This window comes from Salminus brasiliensis, chromosome 4 (genome assembly GCF_030463535.1).
Source record: "Salminus brasiliensis chromosome 4, fSalBra1.hap2, whole genome shotgun sequence".
Lineage (NCBI taxonomy): Eukaryota > Metazoa > Chordata > Actinopteri > Characiformes > Bryconidae > Salminus > Salminus brasiliensis.
Window position 1 is genome coordinate 49,731,237 of NC_132881.1, and position 21,848 is coordinate 49,753,084.

The window sequence follows — 21,848 nt, forward strand, 5'->3', positions numbered from 1 at the left end:
TCTCCCTTTTCTGCTGACACTGAGAATTTCCCCACTGTGGGACTAATACAGGACTATCTTATCTTGTCTTATTTTATCTTATCTTATCTTATCTTTATGATGTTCAGATGAAACAGTTGAATGAGATGGTGATGATGGAAGAACTTTCTGATCAGGAAACTGTTCTTCTGTCTATTAATCATTTTATTAAAGTTATAACTTACCTATGAGCAGAGGTGACAAATGGAAAAGCTAGGATAATTCTAAGGGCCTGTGACTGATAAGGGCCCAAAAGGACATAATTATTGATACAGAACATTTACACTGAGTTTATTTCATCTTTTCACTGTGATCTGAGCTTGTGCCATGCCCTCTCTGCTTCTTTAAATCTGATGTGCTTCTTGCAGGATCAGCATCCTGACGAGCCCTGTATCTACATTTACATTTACAGCATTCAGCAGACGCTCCTCTCCAGAGAGACCTACAGAAGACTTTCACTGTTTACTGAAGAAGAACCTCAGCTCCATTTTGCTGGGGTTGAGTTATGGGTTGGGGTTAAGGTTAGGGTTAGGGTTAGGTTTTGGGTTGAGGTTAAGGTTAGGATTAGGATCAGGATCAGGGTTAGGTTTTGGGTTGAGGTTAAGATTAGGATCAGGATCAGGGTTAAAAAAAAATCCATAACAAATACAGATCAGGTGCGTACGTATCTCCAGTGGTGGAGAAGATGTTCCTGTGTTGATTATGTAAACCATCTTCACCTCCTGCAAATCCTCGTATGTGCCGAATGTCCTGAGATCCTTCAGCTGTAGTTGAGTTTACAGAGAGTGAAGCTCAGGGGTTTAAGCTGCTCTCCTCACTGGTTTTACAGATGAAACTCTTGTATGTGGCGGGTTGAGTCAGGTCTGAGTTTGTTTAGAGAGTGAACTGAAGACTCGTGTTTCTGTCTCCTACAGTCCTGTCCTTCTACTACAGCCAGAGGAACTGAGACAGTTCTTCAGTCTGAGCATCTGAACTAATATAAACACTGATACCCAAACTTTTGACTGCTTTCTGTAAGAGCTACAGAACACAGTACAGAGCAATGTACTTTTACTCAAGTCTGGGTCTCTAGTCATTTATACATGTCTGTAACTCGCACTGCACGTTTGGCTTGTTCGTCATGTACAGATAAAGCCAGGTCACACGGTAGGAAAGCAGTGGGTCTGACTGGCGCTGCGCTGTGAAACGCTGCCTCTAGGTACAGTTCTGTCTACATACAAGCACTCAGTTCAGCAGAATACGCTGCCCTGTATTTTAAAAATGATGAGAAAGCACATTGCTTTGCTAACTTGTGCTGAAATTTCATGAAAAGACAGTACACAAACATGGACCCATAGGTGGCTGGAAAGATGTGGACAATGTGTTTTGTCTGTTTTGCAGACAGAACTGGAGGTAAGCTACAACTTAACTGCATGTGTCTAGCAGTGTCCCATTTCAGCTCGGGCTGTGTATTCTGTGATGGACTTTCTCAGCTGGCAAATGAAACTGTCAGTATCAGTACGTAATCAGTAACTGTCTATAATCAATAAATCAATGTGCATCTTTCCAAAGCAAAAAGGTTGTGAAGTGAAGAAATTGGCTCGTGAGACTGCTCAAACTGTCAGAAACCCATCCACTGACTGCTCACTCAAAGCACTCAAAGCTTGTTTGGGCAATAATCGGATGGCCCAGTGTAAGCCTGGCTTTAGGGTGAATCTCATTATTTAAAGTTATGCCTTCTCAATTTCTCCGGTCCTAATTATTCAAGGTCTGCCATGCTTCATGAGTTTATAAGGCATTATAAACGGTATTTGTAATACTGCATAATGCCTGGCATAAGATTTTGCCATTTTGATTTGTTTATAAAAACAGTTGTGGGGTAAGGCTTTCATACACTCATTATGAAGGTCATATCAGTGTGAATGAAAGAAAAACTAAACTTTATCTAGAGCAGAATGAGTGACATCATACATTTATACCAGAAACAAACATCAGTTTGGATCAAGTGTTCATTTTATGAGGTTTCTGAAAATAATACAGTATTAAAAATGGGCTTAATTTTTCAACAGGGTTGAGGTCAGGACTTTGGAAAGGTCATTCCAAAAGCTCATTGTTAGCCTGTTATTCATTCCACATCACCTCTGATGTGTGTTTGGGGTCACTGTCCTGTTGGAACCCAACTGTGTTCAGGTTTCAACCGTCTAGCTGATGGTTTGAGGTTCTGCTAAAGAACTCCATCCACTCTGTGTAATATAGCGGTTCCACTGACAGCAGAACAGCCCCAGAGTATGATGCTCCCACCACCATGCTTAACAGCTGCTACAGAGTTCTTGGGATTAAAGGCTTCACCTTTACTTCTCTAAACATCCTTGTCTCATCTGACCATAAATCTCTCCTCCAGAAAGTTTTTACCTAATAAGTAACTTACATACACTGTTTTTAATTTGTAATATTGTTCATTGGTTCGACTGTAAATCTACAACTGTCTCTCTCAGATCCTCTCACATCCTACTCTGAGCTCATTGTCTTTGCCATTGTACTGTGTTGGTCAGTCCAATCGGAGCTGTCAACAAACCCTTCTAATGTGACACAGAGAAGCTACCAACTGTAGTCCATCCTGATCACTAACAGGAAGTTAAGAGCGCTTGGTCTTGGCAAGTTAAAAAAAAAAAAGTTCAAACAAATAATGGAAATTATCCCAGTATTACAGTGACCTTCCTCCCCAGAACTGAACAGTCAGATCTTGAAGGTGATGAAGGTGATGAAGCATGAAAAATGGACAAGCATAAGAATCTGAGACACTTTAACAAGAACAGAATGTTCTAGACAATGACTGGGTCACAACTATCAGGACTTAAAGGATCTGCTGCTAACGTTAGTCTTGGTGCCAGATACCACAGGTCTTGTGGGATCCATGCCTCGATATGTCAGAGCTGTTTTGATAGCATGAGGGGGACCTACTCAGTATAAGGCTAATGGTGCTAATGCTATGGCTGATCGTGTACGTATTAATATCTGTTTGTAATAGTGTTGTATTTAAGAACAGTGTAACAGCAATCTCACTTCCCGATTACACTGATGCTCACATCCAGAACTAACTCTCTGACTTCTTTGTGATGATTTTCTCGAGGACATCAAACAAAAACTGTGTGATTATGGAGATGTACTTGTTATTCTTCTCAGCTTTCTCTCTCGCCTCTTTCTCTTGACTCTCCAACAGCTCCAATCTAGCTTCAAGAAGAGCCTCCTGCTTCAGTGCCTCAAGCAGTCTGCAATGCTGCTCTTCATGTTCCTTCAGGATGCGCTGTTTCTCCTCCTTGATTGCTTGCTCTGCCATCTGAAGCATTTCATTTCACTGAACCTCATTGTTGAAAACGTGGTATCGCCTTCTGAAGTTGTTGAACAGTCTCACCAGTTCTGGGTTGTGGCTGATGAACATCTGAATGTTCTTCTCTCCAAGCCTGTCTCCATGGGTGAAGAGCACCACAGTGTGTCTGCTGGAATCTTCTCCAAAGACCTTCAGAAAGATCTCCATCACCTTGCTGTCCTCCTCAGTGAACCTGCCTGGTGTAAGCACCACCAGGAAGGTGTGTGGACCAGGAGCAGAGAGGGGGAAGCAGAGCTTGACCCTGTTGACCGTCTCCTGCAGGGTAAAACTTGGGTCAAACAGGCCTGGCGTGTCGACGACAGCAACCTTCCTCCCACTGACTTCCTTGGTGACCTTATGGCAACCCTGTGTTACAGAAGATGCTGATAGATCAGATTTGAAGACATCATCCCCCAGAATGGTGTTTCCAGCAGCACTTTTACCAACTCCGGTCTTTCCCAAAACCACTATACTGAGCTCTTCACATGGACTCTGGAGGTCTTGCTCTGTGTAAAGGAAACAGGAACAGAGTATTGCTGTAACTGTAGTGATGCACAACACAGCTTATTAGGAAAAAAAAGGTTTTGAGTTTTGTCCTGTCCATGTTTTAACACTACAGCATTGAGCTGAATATTGATTTGGAAAAATGTAATTGTTCCCTAAAATTATCATTAAGCTTAACAATACTTACATTATATTATAATAATATTCCTTATATTAGTTTATTAATTTCACTATTCCTTTTCTTATTTCTTTATTAATTCTTTATTATTAATGTATGGGCAGTATGGGGCAGTGGTGGCTCAGCGGTTAGAGCGCCGGGATATCGATAACAGGGTTGTGGGTTCGATTCCCGGGCTCGGCAAGCTGCCACTGTTGGGCCCTTGAGCAAGGCCCTTTACCCTCTCTGCTCCCCGGGCGCTGGAGTTGGCTGCCCACCGCTCTGGGTGTGTGTGTGTACTCACTGCCCCTAACACATGTGTGTGTGTGTGTGTGTGTGTGTGTGTGTGTGTGTGTGTGTGTGTGTGTTCACTACCAGATGGGTTAAATGCAGAGGACACATTTCGCTGTACAGTGCACACTGTACAGTGACAAATACGTGCACATTTATCCTTATGTATTTGGAGCACTGCTATGTTAGTTATAAATATTAGAAACAATTATATTGTGTGTACATGTAACAGCGTCACAAAATCAGGATACAAAAAAACAGAAAGTGTAATTCGTTACAGTTAAAACAGCAAGTAATCAAACTCCAGCTGCATGTTAAACCCTGATAGGAAAAGCATAGCGGACCATTGTTAGCCCAGCGTTTTCTAGGCTGGTGCTTACAGAGAGTATTACACTGCAGTCAGGGTTCTTACTTAAACTAGAACATCTGACCATATCAGTCCAGTTCTATGCACTGCTCCAGTTCAGTTCAGCACTGATGATAAAAGACAATCTGCCCACCCTCCCGCCACTGCTGTCGGCCTAATGACTGCGTAGAAGGATCACTACTCTTACTATGTTTGTTTCTGATTGAATGAGTGAGTATGTTTGTGACACGCTGTTGTTGTTGTTGTTGTTGATGTTTTAATGACTCGTATGGGGCTAGTTGAGTAACTGTGGGGCAGTGGTGGCTCAATGGTTAGAGCGCCGGGATATTGATAACAGGGTTGTGGGTTCAATTCCCGGGCTCGGCAAGCTGCCACTGTTGGGTCCTTGAGCAAGGCCCTTTACCCTCTCTGCTCCCCGGGAGCTGGAGTTGGCTGCCCACCACTCTGGGTGTGTGTGTGTGTGTGTGTGTGTGTGTGTGTGTGTGTGTGTGTGTGTGTGTGTTCACTACCAGATGGGTTAAATGTGGAGGACACATTTCAATTACGTGCACCACCCTTTTACTGGGATTTTTAGCTTTCTTTCCTGACCGGCTGTAAAAAGGCATTATGGAAAATTCTAAAGAAACATTTTTTCAACCGAAATGGAAAAGAAACCTGCAGTAAATCAGAAGACTCCAACCAGCATACACCAGCAAACCAGCCCAGCAGCAGACCAGCAGAAACCAGTGTACACCACTTCAGATGAAGCTGGAATTCATGCTGGTTGAAGCTGTTGTTTTCAGCTGGATGTTTGAACATTTCATCAAACTTTGAATGAATTCATTTAACTTTTTACAATTGGTATTTGATGTAGACGCACACCTTCATTTATACATTTTTCATTTTGTCTTCATTTGAATATGTGGCTTTAAAATGTAATCTAGAAGTAACTGAAAGTAATCAGATTACATATCTTTAATATAGTAATATAATTACAAGTAATCAGTATCTGTAACAGCCCTGTACAACCCTGCAGAATACAGATACCATGATGAACCACAAACTTTCATTAACTTTCCCAAAACCTCCGTTCTCACTGTATTCCTTACTGCTCATTCATTTGCACCTTTATTAGGATAAAACAGCAAACCAATCATCGTATGTTCACGCACCCAAGAGTGAATCAAATTACACAACAACATTGTATCACCTATCCAAATACCCTCCCGCTACTTCTGCTGGGAGCGTTTGCTGATATGGTGCCAAATGTCAAATAACTATTAGTTACCCATATAGGACTCGTGTAACGATTTAACACATGATTTATTAGGCTGTAGGCCTAAATTTATCAACTCCACAAAATAAATGCAAATTTAATTTAATTAATTAAATAAATAAATGAATAAATGAATAAATGATGCATTTTAACATTTTAAGTTACAGCAGAAGCTTTAGGAAGCAATGCCGTTATTTCTCTTTCTAAAAAGAGCCTTAAACCTCAGAGCCTGAACCTTAAAACCTCGTTTCCTCATCCAATTCAATCCTAATTATTTAGATTGTATTTATAGATAAATCACTTTCTTTTATTTCATAGTAGAGTGAACAAATTAAAGGTATTTAACTGCTTATGTTATAAATCACAGCTATCGTGTGGAACACCCAGTAACTGTATAATTAAATCATTTAATCACTGATTAATTACAAAATAAAAAACAATTAAATCAACATGCATTATGTTCTGTTTCCTTATTAAGCCACGTGCTGATTGTTTAGTCCTGAGTGTAAATCTGCAGTAAAAGCTGCTGATCTGCTCAGTAAATCACTGATATCAGAATAACCTCTAATAATATAATATATTAATAATAATAATATAATATAATAATAATATATAACAGAAAGTGGTGGAGGTTCTCCATCACTGTGTTCATCATTAGAACATCTCCAGAGTTCTCCTCATGGAGTCTATTGTTATTTAGAGTTCTCCTCAGATCAACACCTGGTTTGGTGGTAAATCAGGGCTTAATGATGGTAAATCAGGTGAGCTGCTGCTGCTGCTGCTGCTGCTGCTGCTGATGGAGTTGAACACATCCTCCACGCTGTGCTGGCTGGACTGGGGGGCGTCCAGGAGAACCCTGGAGGAACCGACCGAGCTCTGTTCTTCAGACTAGCTCACCGACAAGATCTCACTACTTTCTTTCTTCAGAATGAGAAGATCTTGTTTCTCCTTTTTACTGGATTCATGTTCAGCTGCTTTATCTGATCTGATGAGATCTGGAGCTTCTACAGTAGAACCCTCTCACTGCTGAGAGACATTAATACACTTTAATACACCAGCTTCACCAGTCCTCATCCTAAATGTCTATTTTTATATTCTCTTTTATATTTATATTTTTGTGTCTAGATTTTTATTTGTTATATCTACATGTATTTATCATTTTATTCTACGTATTTATTGTGGCTTTTGTCCTCTATATATTTGATAGTCTATATTTTTATGTCTATTTCTTATCTCTGTATTTTTTTGTATTTGTATATATAACATATATTTCTAATAACTAAAATGTTCTTTATTTCTTTATATTTATATTCTTTATTTCTATGTTCATTATTAATTAGATTTTATCCATCTTGCCTTTTTTAGTTTTTCATGTGATCAGACAGTGACCAAAGCAGTTTCTCTGTTATTCGTATGGATGGGTATGTGACAGATGCTGAGTTTCTGAGGTTTTTCTTAGCTTCTGTTGTTATGAGTTCCTGGTATCTTTGCAACAAAATAAACTAAAATAAAGAATAAAGTGTACTTACTGTTTGTAGTTTCTGCTGCGCTCATTTTCAGTGCTGGTGCTGTGTCCGGTATACTCACAGAATCCCCGTCTTTAGACATTTCTGCAGTTACAGACCTTTTATATCCACTCTGGGTTTGCAGTCCTCTCTCTGTCCAAGACCTCCCCCTTCATCACTGTAAACATATGTGGGGTTTTTCCCAGGTACATTGTATCTGTAATAGTATTTTTATTAGGAATGAAGAGAGGATTTGGATCAGGGGAACGAGGCTCCACGCAGTGAGTCACTTGGCTCTGATTTTCTTTTTAACATTTGGGTGAAAACTGGCACAACGTTATTTTTCCTCATATACAAGCAGATGCAGTATAACTAGTATAACTAGTATAACAAGGCTCATACTTAAATAAAAGTGCAGATACTCTTAGAAAAAACTTTCTAAAAAGTTGAAATATGGTTTGTATTTTTACTCAAGTAAAACTTGATTTTACTATTAAAGTACACACTCCTAAATGCACTTAAAGTCAAAATAAAGTAAAAGTACTTATTTTTAAAGAGTCTGCCAACTGTAGTTTTTACTTGATGAACACAGGCATGACAGTGAGTGTAAATAATGGTTTATGGTACAACTAAACGTTACATACGTTACATTTTAATTGAAATGTTAATTCTACACATTCTAAAATCAGCTTTTGGTACCAATACACTGAATTGACCAGTTTCATGTTCAGTTTATTAAGTGTGGTAATAAATGGTCCTCAGCTCTAATATCCTGAACATGTTATTATCCGGTGTGGACCTGAGGTGGACGGGTTCCCCTTTGAGTCCTGGTTCCTCTCAAGGTTTCTTTTTCTCAACCCAAGGGAGTTCTTCCTTGCCAGCTGCTCAAAATAGGCTCGGACCTGGATCATTCGTTGTGAAAAAAAATATAGAATATAAAATGGAATTTAATTAAATTAAATTAAGAGTAACAGCATGTTACTGTCTGTTCATTCATTCTAACTTAACTTATTTTACTAAAATTCTGTTTTAATGTCCAATTTGGCATCAAATCATAGTCATTTTTGTAATGCACTACTGTCAGGTTGTTCCAGAAGGAACCTCAATAAACTTTAAAATGCTCAAAAATGTTCAAAATGCTGCAGTCAGGGATCTTACTAAACCTAGAACATCTGACCATATCAGTCCAGTTCTATCAGCACTTCACTGATCCCAGTTCAGTTCAGCACTGATTATGAGACTCTGTCTGTCCCCCGAGTTAAACATAGTTTTAGAAAAAATCAGAAAGTCTTTAACAACGTAATCCAATTAAACGTGACCTACCGGCACCTTTCATCCAGAACTGGGACTAACAAAAGATCACGAAGATCTAAAACAGAAGTTATCAATGAAATTATTACTGATTAGGTCCTCCGCAGAACTTCTCTAAACATGATAAATGCTTTCATAGAGGTGTGTTATCATGAAGACCCATACATGTGGTAGGGTCTAACCCTAACCCTAACCCTAGGGAGAGTCCTGGGCATTTGTTTACAAAGACTGGTGTGCAGGCACTGATGAAGGATGAAGGTCCCCAGCCCAGAGAGAAACAAGCCTGATGCAGAGGTCCAAGCAATGTTTCACCATGGTCCTGATAGTCCTCCAACTTCATCAAACATCTGTGGATTGACAGCAAAAGAGCACAGTAGCAAAATGACCCAAGAACCTCACAGAACTTCACAGAGCTAGAACCTTCTGCAAGAACTAGGAGGCTCTGAGCTACTGAAGAAAAGGCTTTACAAGCTGTGCTGCTCACCGAAGGGGGGTTACTCAGTACTGACCATGCAGGGTGCCCCAAATGTTGCTTTGTGCTCTTTTCCTTCAGTGACTAAGTGTGCTGGATGTTAGAACGCATTACGGTTCTGAAGAGTTTCCCGAAGGTGATGCCTGCCATACTGTCCAATGAGAGAGGGACCTTTAAAGGCAGTGATAAATTAGGCAGCTGCCTCCTGAATAGACCACACTGTGTGTGTGTGTGTGTGTGTGTGTGTGTGTGCGCGTGTGAGCAGTTGTCCGTTAAACCCAGAGGCAACACGTGTCTCAAGACGTTGAGTAGCGGCATGTGGTTAAATACACACACCCTGACGAACGGAATAACCCTCTCTCTCTCTCTCTCTCTCTCCCTCTCTCTCTCTCTCTCACAAATGCATCCTTGTTCTCTAGAAAGATGTGTGTGTGTGTGTGTGTGTGTGTATTGAAGTAGAGGCTGTTAAAATGTGCTTCAAAAGCACTTAAGTAAATGTCATCCAAGCAAGTCTGAACAATTCCCCACCTCTCAGACACGACCGCAGCGTCCAGCAGCTCAGAGACACTGAGCATCTGTTAAAGCAGTAGAAGAGGACTCTCTGGACGCTCTGCAAAACATCTTTCCTCTCTAATCTGCAGGACTTTTATCAGGCAACAAGACAATGACCCAAACCACACTGCCAGCACCACCACAGGACTTCATCAGGGGGGACAGTGGAAGCATTTAGACTGGCCACAAAAGTGCATTCAGAATCATTCATATCCTGTATCTGAATCTGAAGCTTTATTTAAGTGTGAGTTTCTACTCCAGCCTCTATTCGTCCCTTAGATTAAACAGACCGTTTCTGGGTGATAAACACTGAAGACACTGGTTTTACTGGTTTACTGGTTTTACTGGTTTTACTCACGTTCTGACAGTATTGGATCACATTGTGATAAATTTCATTACTGTGATGCATAAATACACTCTTCCTGAGCACCTTGTGGGGATCGTCGGTGCTTAACGAGAACACTGACCCACCTGTTTCATTACAGAGAGATTGTAATTAGTAGAGTTTGATTGGATGTAGATCAGACTGTAATAAATATGGAGTGTTGGGATGTTTAGTATCTGCAGCTGCGTGTGAATTTTCTCTGCATGTCAGAATATGAGGCTTCATGAAAATGTCTTTAAATATTGTGATATTATATTATCTACTAATTCAAATTAAAGGCTGTGCTGCGCTTACATACACTCAGAACAGGGCAGCCAATCAGAACAGAGCTCATTTGCATATATTAATCTTACAGGTACAGTCTGATTCATTTTAAGGGAGGTCGATTGAAAATGAGCTCTGACTGGTTTTGGTTTATAAGCCCTCCGGATGCTGCAGGTGGAGCTCAGGATGCTGCTGCAGGTGGAGCTCAGGATGCTGCTGCAGGTGGAGCTCAGGATGCTGCTGCTCTGCAGGACTGGAGGTCTGCTCACGCTCTCTTTATGATCAGTGTGTTTTTTGGTGTTTCCAGGTTATGGCATCATGGCCTCAGCAAAGACGAAACTCACCGTGCTGAAGAAGAGCTCGTCCACGACCGCGCCAAAGACCATCTCCAAGGAAGCGTCTCCGGACTCGAAGTGCCCCATCTGCCTGGACCAGTTCAAGAACATCTCCTACGTGGACAAATGCCTGCACCGCTTCTGCTTCCGCTGCATCCACGAGTGGTCCAAGAACAAAGCTGAGTGCCCGCTGTGCAAGCAGCCCTTCAGCTCCATCTACCACTCCATAAAGGCTGAGGATGAGCACAGCTAGGTCTCCTCATGGGCAGCAGTGCTAATAACAGTGATGCTAATGATGCCAGTTCCTCTAACATGACTCCCAGCATCCCCGTCCACAGTGTGAGCCTCACTGCTACCGATGCTAATGGTGCTAATGATGCTAATGATGCTAATGGATCTAATTCTACTGGAATGCCTTCACACAGCCCTGAGCGAACATCACGACCAGACCCTGCAGAACCACCAGTAACGCTGCCCAGCCACACGCTGTAGAGCACAACACATTAGCCTTTGCTGGACACAGGTCATCTAGTGACCCCTGGTGACGGCAGAGCTGCTCAGCAGTGCGACTTCTCGCGTAATGCCTGGGAGCAAATATACCCCACGCTGATGCCAAATTCATTTCAGAGTGGAGAAGATTCTGAACTACAGTTCTGTTACCCTTATTATTGTGTACACCGATCAGCCATAGCATTAAAACCACCTGCCTGACACTGTGTAGATTCCACTTGTGCCTTCATGACAGCTCTGACCCATCGAGAGACCCATGGACTCCAGATCCACGACCTCTGTGACTAAAGGTGTCCTGTGATCTCTGGCACTCAGACTTTGGGGTTTCACTGGTTGTTCATCTTAAAGAACTGACTGTTCACTTTCTGCCCAAGCTGTCCACTTCAGGAGCCACTGGAGCCAATCAGGGCTGTTCTGTTCAGCTGGTGGTCCTAATGTAATGGCTGATCAGCTCGGTGTTTGTTTGACACGTTTGTGTAAAAGCTGGATGATCTCAGGGATACAGACTCTCTCTCTGCTCCTCGCTGCTGATCGAGTCTGAATGCAGAATAAAGTTGTTTCTGGTTTAAACTGTAGATTCATTGGATTTCAGCTCGTTTCAGAACCGCTGGGCTGAATCGAGGGTCAGAGCTGGAAGCAGAAACACGTCCCCTACAAAAACAGCCGCACTGATGACGATGACCTCGAGATCAGGTTCACTGTAGACTAGACGGTGTGTCCGACTGGTGGCCGAACTCCTCTAAAGGTCCATAAACCTTCCAGATGTTTAAGAAAGGCTCTAGGTTGAGAGCAGAGGGTGACCAGAGGGCCCACGTTTATGTCCAGCGGTGGACTTCACTGGTGTGGATGGTGTTTATGGGGGCAGAGAGTAGAATATTTATCATCAGCAAAAACAAATCACCCAACCCTGATCTCAGTTTTTAATGTTAAACGTTATGTTTAGCTGTTTTGGCCTCGTCCCCGACCCCGACCCCGACCCCCGACCCCGACCCCAACCTCCACCCTTCTCTGCACCAGTAAAGTAATAAAAAGTGATCAGATTATGAATAAATCACCTTATTTTTAATAATAATTAAAAAATATAAAATAATAATAATAATTAATAAGTACTGTCGTGTTTCTCCTGATCATGAAGTGGTTCAGTGTTGTTCCCGTTCACACTGTTCCAGCTCTGTCTGTTATTTAGCTGTGCGGCTCCTGGCAGCCGTGTAGGTGGTCAGAACCCCCACAGCCGGAGCAGGTCACTGCCGGCGCTGGGCTGGGCTGGGCTGGGCTGGGCTGGGAAGGGCAGGTCTCCAGGGTCACCGTTAGTGTTTTTAATAACTGTTCATTACAAACTCACTCAAACTCATCCTCACTTTTTTGGTCAGTGTGGTCATTAGACATCAGCAGAGCTCCAGAGAACACCGAAAACAGTGAAATGTGCAAAAGTAAGTGAACCCCTGGGAGCTGAATTTCCCGGTCTGTGTTGGGTCTGGACGTCAGTAGAGCTACATTGTTGCTAGTTGTGTTTGTGTGACTGTGAAGGAGCCTCAGATAGAGGGAATCGGCGGCTCCCTGGAGGCTCTGCTGAGGGTCGTGTGCAGGGCTGGCTTTAAAGGCTGGGGCTGAAAGGATCCCTCTCCACGTTTTAGGACACTGTTGTGTAAATCAGCCACTTCTCTCCGAGTGTCCGACTCCTGGAGTGGAACTGGGCTGATTTTGAGGAGGCCATAATCTCCCACAATGCACTGGTGATTTGTAGTGAACAGCATTGCACTCAGAGCTGCTGCTGCTGTGAGGGAGGAGGCGCACCGGAGACCTGTACACCGTCCAGCCCCCACACCGTCCAGCCCCCACAGCAGTCCAGCCCCCACAGCAGCAAGGCCTCCCAGCGTCCAGCTCCCACAGCAGTCCAGCCCCCACACTGTCCAGCCCCCACAGCAGTCCAGCCCCCACAGCAGTCCAGCCCCCACAGCAGCAAGGCCTCCCAGCGTCCAGCTCCCACATCGTCCAGCCCCCACAGGGCCCCTATAGCACCAAGGCCTCCCAGCATCCAGCCCCCACAGCGTCCAGCCCCCACAGCAGTCCAGCCCCCACGGCACCCCTACAGCGTCCAGTTGAACAGCGGTTGCTGGAAGGTGGATTTAGGGGCTTTTGGCTGTAATGTCTGTATTAAAGCTGGTGTTTCTGGGAAATTCAGTTTTGTGCTGAAACTTTATTAATATAGTCTTAATCAGGAATCATTCATCTCTAATAAAAGAATTAGGAAGGAAAATACACGTCTTTCAGACACCAGGACCACGTTTCAGACTTTCAGACATGCTGAACGTGATGGACGTCTGAACTCAGTTTTTAGGTCTTTGAATAACCGGCACCACATTTGGTATTAAGAGTAAATGTTAGTGAATAATTAAACACAGGACTTTTCATCTGCAGGTGCTGAATCTGTTGTTGTTAGGAAAACATGTTCTGTTCAGTGAAGAGTTAGATAAGCAAAAAGCTTCTGGAGCTTAATGAACACAAATCAGTCCCTGATTCAATTCAGTCCCTGATTCAATTCAGTCCCTGATTCAATTCAGCCCCTGATTCAATTCAGTCCCTGATTCAATTCAGTCTCTGATTCAATTCAGTCCCTGATTCAATTCAGTCTTTGATTTAATTCAGTCCCTGTTTTAATTCAGTCTCTGTTTTAATTCAGTCCCTGATTTAATTCAGTCTCTTATTTAATTCAATCCCTGATTTAATTCAGTCCCTGTTTTAATTCAGTCTGATTTAATTCAGTCCCTGTTTTAATTCAGTCTCTGATTTAATTCAGTCTGATTTAATTCAGTCCCTGTTTTAATTCAGTCTGATTTAATTCAGTCCCTGTTTTAATTCAGTCCCTGATTTAATTCAGTCTCTGTTTTAATTCAGTCTCTGTTTTAATTCAGTCCCTGATTTAATTCTGTCCCTGATTTAATTCAGTCTCTGATTTAATTCAGTCCCTGATTTAATTCAGTCTCTGATTTAATTCAGTCCCTGATTTAATTCAGTCCCTGTTTTAATTCAGTCTCTGATTTAATTCAGTCAGCGGCACGCACTCACAGCGACACGCCCCCACAGTGGGCCGCCCTCACAGCGACACGCCCCCACATTGAGCCGCCCCCACAGTGGCCCGCCCCCACAGTGGCCCGCCCCACAGCGGCACGCTCACGCAGCGACACGCCCTCACAGCGACACGCCCTCACATCGGCCCGCCCTCACAGCGACACGCCCTCACATCGGCCCGCCCCCACAGCGACACGCACTCACAGCGACACGCACTCACATCGGCACGCTCACGCAGCGACACGCCCCCACAGTTCCCCCGGTTCTGTAAAGTGTTTTGTTCTAGAACGCAAACTGGAGCGCGAGTGACGTAACAATCACAGGGGGCGTGGCTTGTGTCGATTCTCTAATGTGTTTTGTTCTGGAACCACTACAGCGCGAGTGACGTCACAATTACGGGGGGCGGGGCTAGCGCTGTTGCCTATAAATACGGCCCCACAGCGCCACCTGGACGCAGTCGGACTACAAGGGACTGAGAGAGAGGTGGTCCAGGATGAGTGCGAGCAGCACAGAGTCAGGGTTCGAGGAGATGGAGTTCACAGGGAGTCTCAGAGAATCCACAGGGAGGGTGTACTTTCTGCTGGATAGGAGGGCGGAGCTAAGGCAGGACACAGCAGCTCACCAGGTGGAGGAGCTGGTCAAAGAGGAGCCAAGCCAGCTCAACAAGAAGGAGAAGAAGAAGAGGCAGGCCCTCCTGAAGAAGGAGGAGAAGAAGAGGCAGGCCCTCCTGAAGAAGGAGGAGAAGAAGAGGTTGGAGCTTCAAAGGAAGAAGGAGAGAGCTCTACAGAAAGCAGAACATCAGTCAATGAAAGCTCTCTTCAAAGAAAAGGAGAAGAAGCTGAAGAAAGAGCTGAAAGAGCTCAAGATCCAGTACAAGAAGGACATCAGGAGCATTAGAGAGAAGAGGAGGGGGGTGGAGAAGCTTGAGGAGGAAGAGAAGCAGGAGGTGGAGATGCAGGAGGTGGAGAAGTTTGAGGTGGAGGATCTTGAGATGGAAGAGAAGCAGGAGGTGGAGAAGTTTGAGGTGGAGAAGCTTGAGGTGGAGGATCTTGAGGTGGAAGATCTTGAGGTGGAAGATCTTGAGGTGGAGAAGCAGGGGGTGGAGATGCATGAGGAGGACTGCAGGGGGGACGAGAGCCAGCACAGCAGCTTTGGTAAAGTAAAGACCACCTGGCTCCTCACACTCAGAACCAGGGTCCGTTTATGGTTCACGAGGGTCCGGATGGGTGTGAAAAGCTAAAGCTGCAGAAAGAGGAGGAGGACAGAAACCGAACTGAAACCGAACCGAAACCGAACAGAAACCGAACTGATAGAAATAATCTACTATAGGAGAGATGGAGAAGGAAGAGGAGAGATGGAGAAGGAAGAGGAGAGATGGAGAAAGAATAGGAAGGTGGAGAAAGAATAGGAAGGTGGAGAAGGAGAGATGGAGAAGGAAGAGGAGAGATGGAGAAAGAATAGGAAGGTGGAGAAGGAGAGATGGAGAAGGAAGAGGAAGGTGGAGAATGAGAGATGGAGAAGGAAGAGAAAGGTGGAGAATGATAGATGGAGAATGAAGAGGAAGGTGGAGAATGAGAGATGGAGAAGGAAAAGGAAGGTGGAGAATGATAGATGGAGAATGAAGAGGAAGGTGGAGAATGAGAGATGGAGAATGAAGAGGAAGGTGGAGAATGATAGATGGAGAATGAAGAGGAAGGTGGAGAATGAGAGATGGAGAAGGAAAAGGAAGCCCCCTCAAACAGACCAGACAAAAATATGATGTAAATAAAGTAAAAAGATGAATTAATGAGCTCGTTTTCTTTCTTCTTTTATTAACTTCATTTTCTGATTCAGTTCTTTAAATCTACATCTAAACGCTGTAAATTATTACTATTAATAAATGATTGATAAAAGTCACTGAACCACCTAAACTGTCCTACTAATAATCATAACACAATATAAATGAATATAATCATAGTAGCAGCTGCAGGTAGCAGTGGTAGGAGGGTGTGCAGCTGGTCTTTTATGGGTGATGGTGGTGGGGGGAGGCTGCTGGTCTGACACAGGTAGAGGGGACCTCAGCGGTCAGTCTTCCAGCAGGTCGTGCTGGATGGTCATTAACTGGGAGAAGGTAAAGAGACAGAGTTAGTTCTGAGAGGATTTTATAGAGATCAGAGAATGTTGATCAGTATCAGACTGTGTCTGACGACTCCGGCAGGTCTGACTGTAACAGTCTAATTAAAAGGAGAGAGCCAGAAGGTAACACAGACACGGGAGCTCCCTGAAACACTAGCGTCCATCTGCTCCACCGTCCACAAACCTGAGTGATGGCGTGTAAGCAGCGAGACGACAGCTCCAGCATCTCAGTGTACTACAATTCCCTGTGTCCTCGAACCCTGGACCTGCAGCCCTTATCTAAGAAACATTAATTACCAAAAGCTGAACTAAACAGATGAGTTTCAGCCTAGATTTAAAGACTGAGACTGAGTCTGAGTCCCCAACATTATCTGGAGGGTTATTCCAGAGTTGGGGGGCTTTATAAGAAAAGGCTCAGTTAACGTCATGTCTGCTTATAACTGAGCATTTTAATAGTGCGTTGTCCATCACTGTCCACGTCTAAACTCAGTTATTATACGTTAAACAACTCAAAAATCCCTTCTGATAACAAATAGAAATCAAAACAGCCGAGTAACGTGACAAACTCCATCTTATTTCTTATTAGAATCTGGAAATAATACCAATAATCACACACTTACACTACACACACACACTTACACTACACACAAACACACACACACACTTACACTACACACATACACTTACACTACACACAAACACACACACACTACACACACTTAAACTGCACACAGACACTTACACTACACACAAACACACACACTACACACACTTAAACTGCACACACACACTTACACTACACACACACTTACACTGCACACACACACTTAAACTACACACAAACACACACACACTACACACACTTAAACTGCACACACACACTTACACTACACACACACACTGCACACACACACTTAAACTACACACAAACACACACTACACACACTTAAAATGCACACACACACTTACACTACACACACACACACTTAAACTACACACACACACACACGCTACACACACTTAAACTACACACACATGTTCAGGGAACAGAGATCCCTCAATGTAAAAATACTATGTGTAATAACCCCCCCCACACACACACACTTAAACTACACACAAACACACACACACACACGCTACACACACTTAAACTACACACACACTTAAACTATACCCACACACACGCTACACACACTTAAACTACACACACACTACACACACTTAAACTACACACACACACACACACGCTACACACTTAAACTACACACACACACGCTACACACACTTAAACTACACACACACACTACACACACTTAAACTACACACACACACACGCTACACACACTTAAACTACACACACACACGCTACACACACTTAAACTACACACACACACACACTTAAACTACACACACATGTTCAGGGAACAGAGATCCCTCAATGTAAAAATACTATGTGTAATAACCCCCCCACACACACACACACACTTAAACTACACACAAACACACTACACACACTTAAACTACACACACACACTTAAACTACACACACACACGCTACACACACTTAAACTACACACACACACGCTACACACACTTAAACTACACACACACACACTTAAACTACACACACACACACGCTACACACAATTAAACTACACACACACTTAAACTATACACACACACACACGCTACACACACTTAAACTACACACACACTCACACTTAAACTACACACACACTTAAACTACACACACACTTAAACTACACACACACTACACACACTTAAACTACACACACACACTTAAACTACACACACACACACGCTACACACACTTAAAGTACACACACACACACTTAAACTACACACACATGTTCATGGATCAGAGATCCCTCAATGTAAAAATACTATGTGTAATAACCCCCCCCCACACACACTTAAACTACACACACACACACACACAAACACACTACACACACTTAAACTATACACACACACTTAAACTACACACACACACACGCTACACACAATTAAACTACACACACACACTCAAACTACACACACACTTAAACTACACACACACACAAACTACACACACATGTTCAGGGATCAGAGATCCCTCAATGTAAAAATACTATGTGTAATAACCCCCCCCCACACACACACACTTAAACTACACACACACACAAACACGCTACACACACTTAAACTACACACACACAGTACACACACTTAAACTACACACACACACACTTAAACTACACACACACAAACACGCTACACACACTTAAACTACACACACACTACACACACTTAAACTACACACACACAAACACGCTACACACACTTAAACTACACACACACACTACACACACTTAAACTACACACACAAACACGCTACACACACTTAAACTACACACACACACTACACACACTTAAACTACACACACACACAAACACGCTACACACACTTAAACTACACACACTTAAACTACACACAAACACACACACACGCTACACACACTTAAACTACACACACACACTTAAACTACACACACATGTTCAGGGAACAGAGATCCCTCAATGTAAAAATACTATGTGTAATACCCCCCCCCCCCCCACACACACACACACCTGTGCAATTAAGAGTTATTTGTAATAATCTGTAAATAATATTGTTATTGATTTTTCTTCTATTATTTATTTTGTTTATAGAGTAAATGATTTATCCAGGTTTTTGTATCTGAGGGTCTTGCTCTCCCTTTTCTGCGGACACTGAGAATTCCCCCACTGTGGGACTAATACAGGACTATCTTATCTGAAGCGATACCATACCCTATTCAGGACCCGGTTCTGATGGGTCCACAGCAACGGTACAGTACTAGCAGTAGTCCAGAAGTATCTGGACACCAGTTCCTCCAGCGTTCCTCCTGAACCCTTCTTCTCTGCCTCTGTTAGGTGTCTTGCATTAGCAGGAAGACGCTGTTACGGAGTGTGATCGCTGGGGGGCGCCACCCTGCGAGACCATAGAGGCAGTCTGGGAGTGACGTCACCGCACGTGCTTCCATGCGGCAGAGGAGCAGTGCTCGCGCGCGGTCTGAGCAGAAATGGCAGCAGCAGCAGCAGCAGGGCAGATTAAGGTGGGTTTCCAGCTTCTGGGAGATCTCTGTGGTTCTGCTTAAGCAGTTCAGAAGCTTAAACCGCTGCTTGTTGGAATTTTCCGCTCCACCTTAAAAACATGCAGCCGGAGCTCTGCGCCCTTTAAGGTGGAGCAGGCAGTTAGGATCAGCAGCAGCTCCAGCCGTGTGCTGCTGCTTAGGGGAGAGGTCCGGAGAGGTGGTGCTGCTCATATTGCAGTAATGACCCTCTACACCAGCAGCAGTGTGATCTGTCCCACCTGAACTCCAACAGTTCCTGCTCCTCTCACTGCTGCCTGCCTGCCTGCCTGACTCCTCCCATAATCTCATTTTAATAAATAAAGCTTCAAACACTGCTTATTAATCATACCTTTTAAGAACATTAGCTACAGCACTGTTTAAGATCTAAGGATGCTGATTCACATTTACATTTACAGCTTTTAGCAGACGCTCTTCTCCAGAGCGACTTAAAGTGCTTTGCTATTTACCCAAGAAAAACCTCAGCTAGTCTGAATAGACTAATAATTCAAAGGATACCTCTAAGCTTTAGACATTACTAAACACAAGACAATAAGGCGACCATAGAACTATTCGTCCAAGTACTCTCTGAAGAGGTGGGTCTTCAGTCTGCGTTTGAAGACAGCGAGCGACTCGGCCGTTCGGACACCCAGGGGCAGCTCGTTCCACCACTTTGGTGCCAGGACAGAAAAAAGCCAAAGTCAATTAATAAACTTTATCAATATAGCACCTTTCAAAGAAAATTATTTGAAACATAAAGTGCTTTAAAATCGATGGCAAAACATAATAAAACAGGTGTAAAAACAAACAATTCCAACTGAAAACAAAAGATGAATAGTTCTACACTAAAGTGGAATGGGAACTAAAATTAAAATAATAAAATGTAGAACATTAAATATAATAAAAACAGACAATGCTTTCAGAAAATACCTGAATACTAGGACCATAATATTTAAGAAAACGCTACATAAAATCCAGGTTGAATAACCAGGTTTTCAGTTCAGTTTAGGTTTAGGTTAGTATTTCCAGATCCTTTAAACTCTACTCAAATGTTTTGCTTTGAAGAACTAGAGGGTCGAGCCTCCTGGTTCATAAACATCACATACAGAAGCATTTTTGAGAGGTAGTCTGGAATGAGGCCATATATAGGTCTGATGAAGTATTACACGACTTTTGAAATGGATCAGTAACAGGTAGCGTGTGTAAAGACTTTAGAATAGGTGTGGTGTGAGCTCTCCTTTTGATCTTCTACATAAGAAATCTGAATAAATTGTAACGGATCATTCGTAGTCTTTGGTAGACCAGATCGGACAGTAGCCTGACCTGCGGGTTTTAACAGGATGCCTCAGACTCTCTGTGTTTCTCAGAGAGAGAGGATATGCCTCACTGTGGAGATAAATATATTATGCAGTTCTGAGGGCAGACCGAGCCTTAAATTCTCCACAGCTAATTACCTTTGAAGGAAGTCCCAAACAGAAGCATCTGGTTTAAAAGTGCCCTGGACCGCCACCGGACAGGGATGAGTGTTCCAGTAAAGCTCTAAATACTGCTTGTGCTAGAAGTAGGCTATGGAGTAAACAGCTGCCTGCACCCAATTAAACACTTTAGAAATAACTCTAAATAATACATAAATAATACATAAAGAAATAAATATATTTACATATTTATAAATATACAAACCGGATTCCAAAAAAGTTGGGACACTAAACAAATTGTGAATGCAATGATGTGGAGATGGCAAATGTCAATATTTTATTCGTAATAGAACATAGATGACAGATCAAAAGTTTAATCTGAGTAAATGTAACTTTTTAAAGGAAAAATATGTTGATTCAAAATTTCACAGTGTCAACAAATCCCAAAAAAGTTGGGACAAGGCCATTTTTACCACTGTGTGGCATCCCCCCTTCTTCTTACAACACTCAACAGACGTCTGGGGACAGAGGAGATCAGTTTCTCAAGTTTAGAAATAGGAATGCTCTCCCATTCATGTCTAATACAGGCCTCTAACTGTTCAATCGTCTTGGGCCTTCTTTGTCGCACCTTCCTCTTTATGATGCGCCAAATGTTCTCTATAGGTGAAAGATCAGGACTGCAGGCTGGCCATTTCAGTACCCAGATCCTTCTCCTACGTAGCCGTGGTGATGTGATTGCTGCAGAATGTGGTCTGGCATTATCCTGTTGAAAAATGCAGGGTCTTCCCTGAAAGAGATGATGTCTGGATGGGAGCAGATGTTGTT

The 21,848-nt window shown here is 43.1% G+C and overlaps 1 pseudogene; it reads right to left on the reverse strand.

Annotated features, from left to right (window-relative positions):
• Positions 1–3,091: 3,091 nt before the first annotated feature.
• Positions 3,092–7,546, reverse strand: LOC140554332 (GTPase IMAP family member 5-like; annotated as a pseudogene).
• Positions 7,547–21,848: the final 14,302 nt, after the last annotated feature.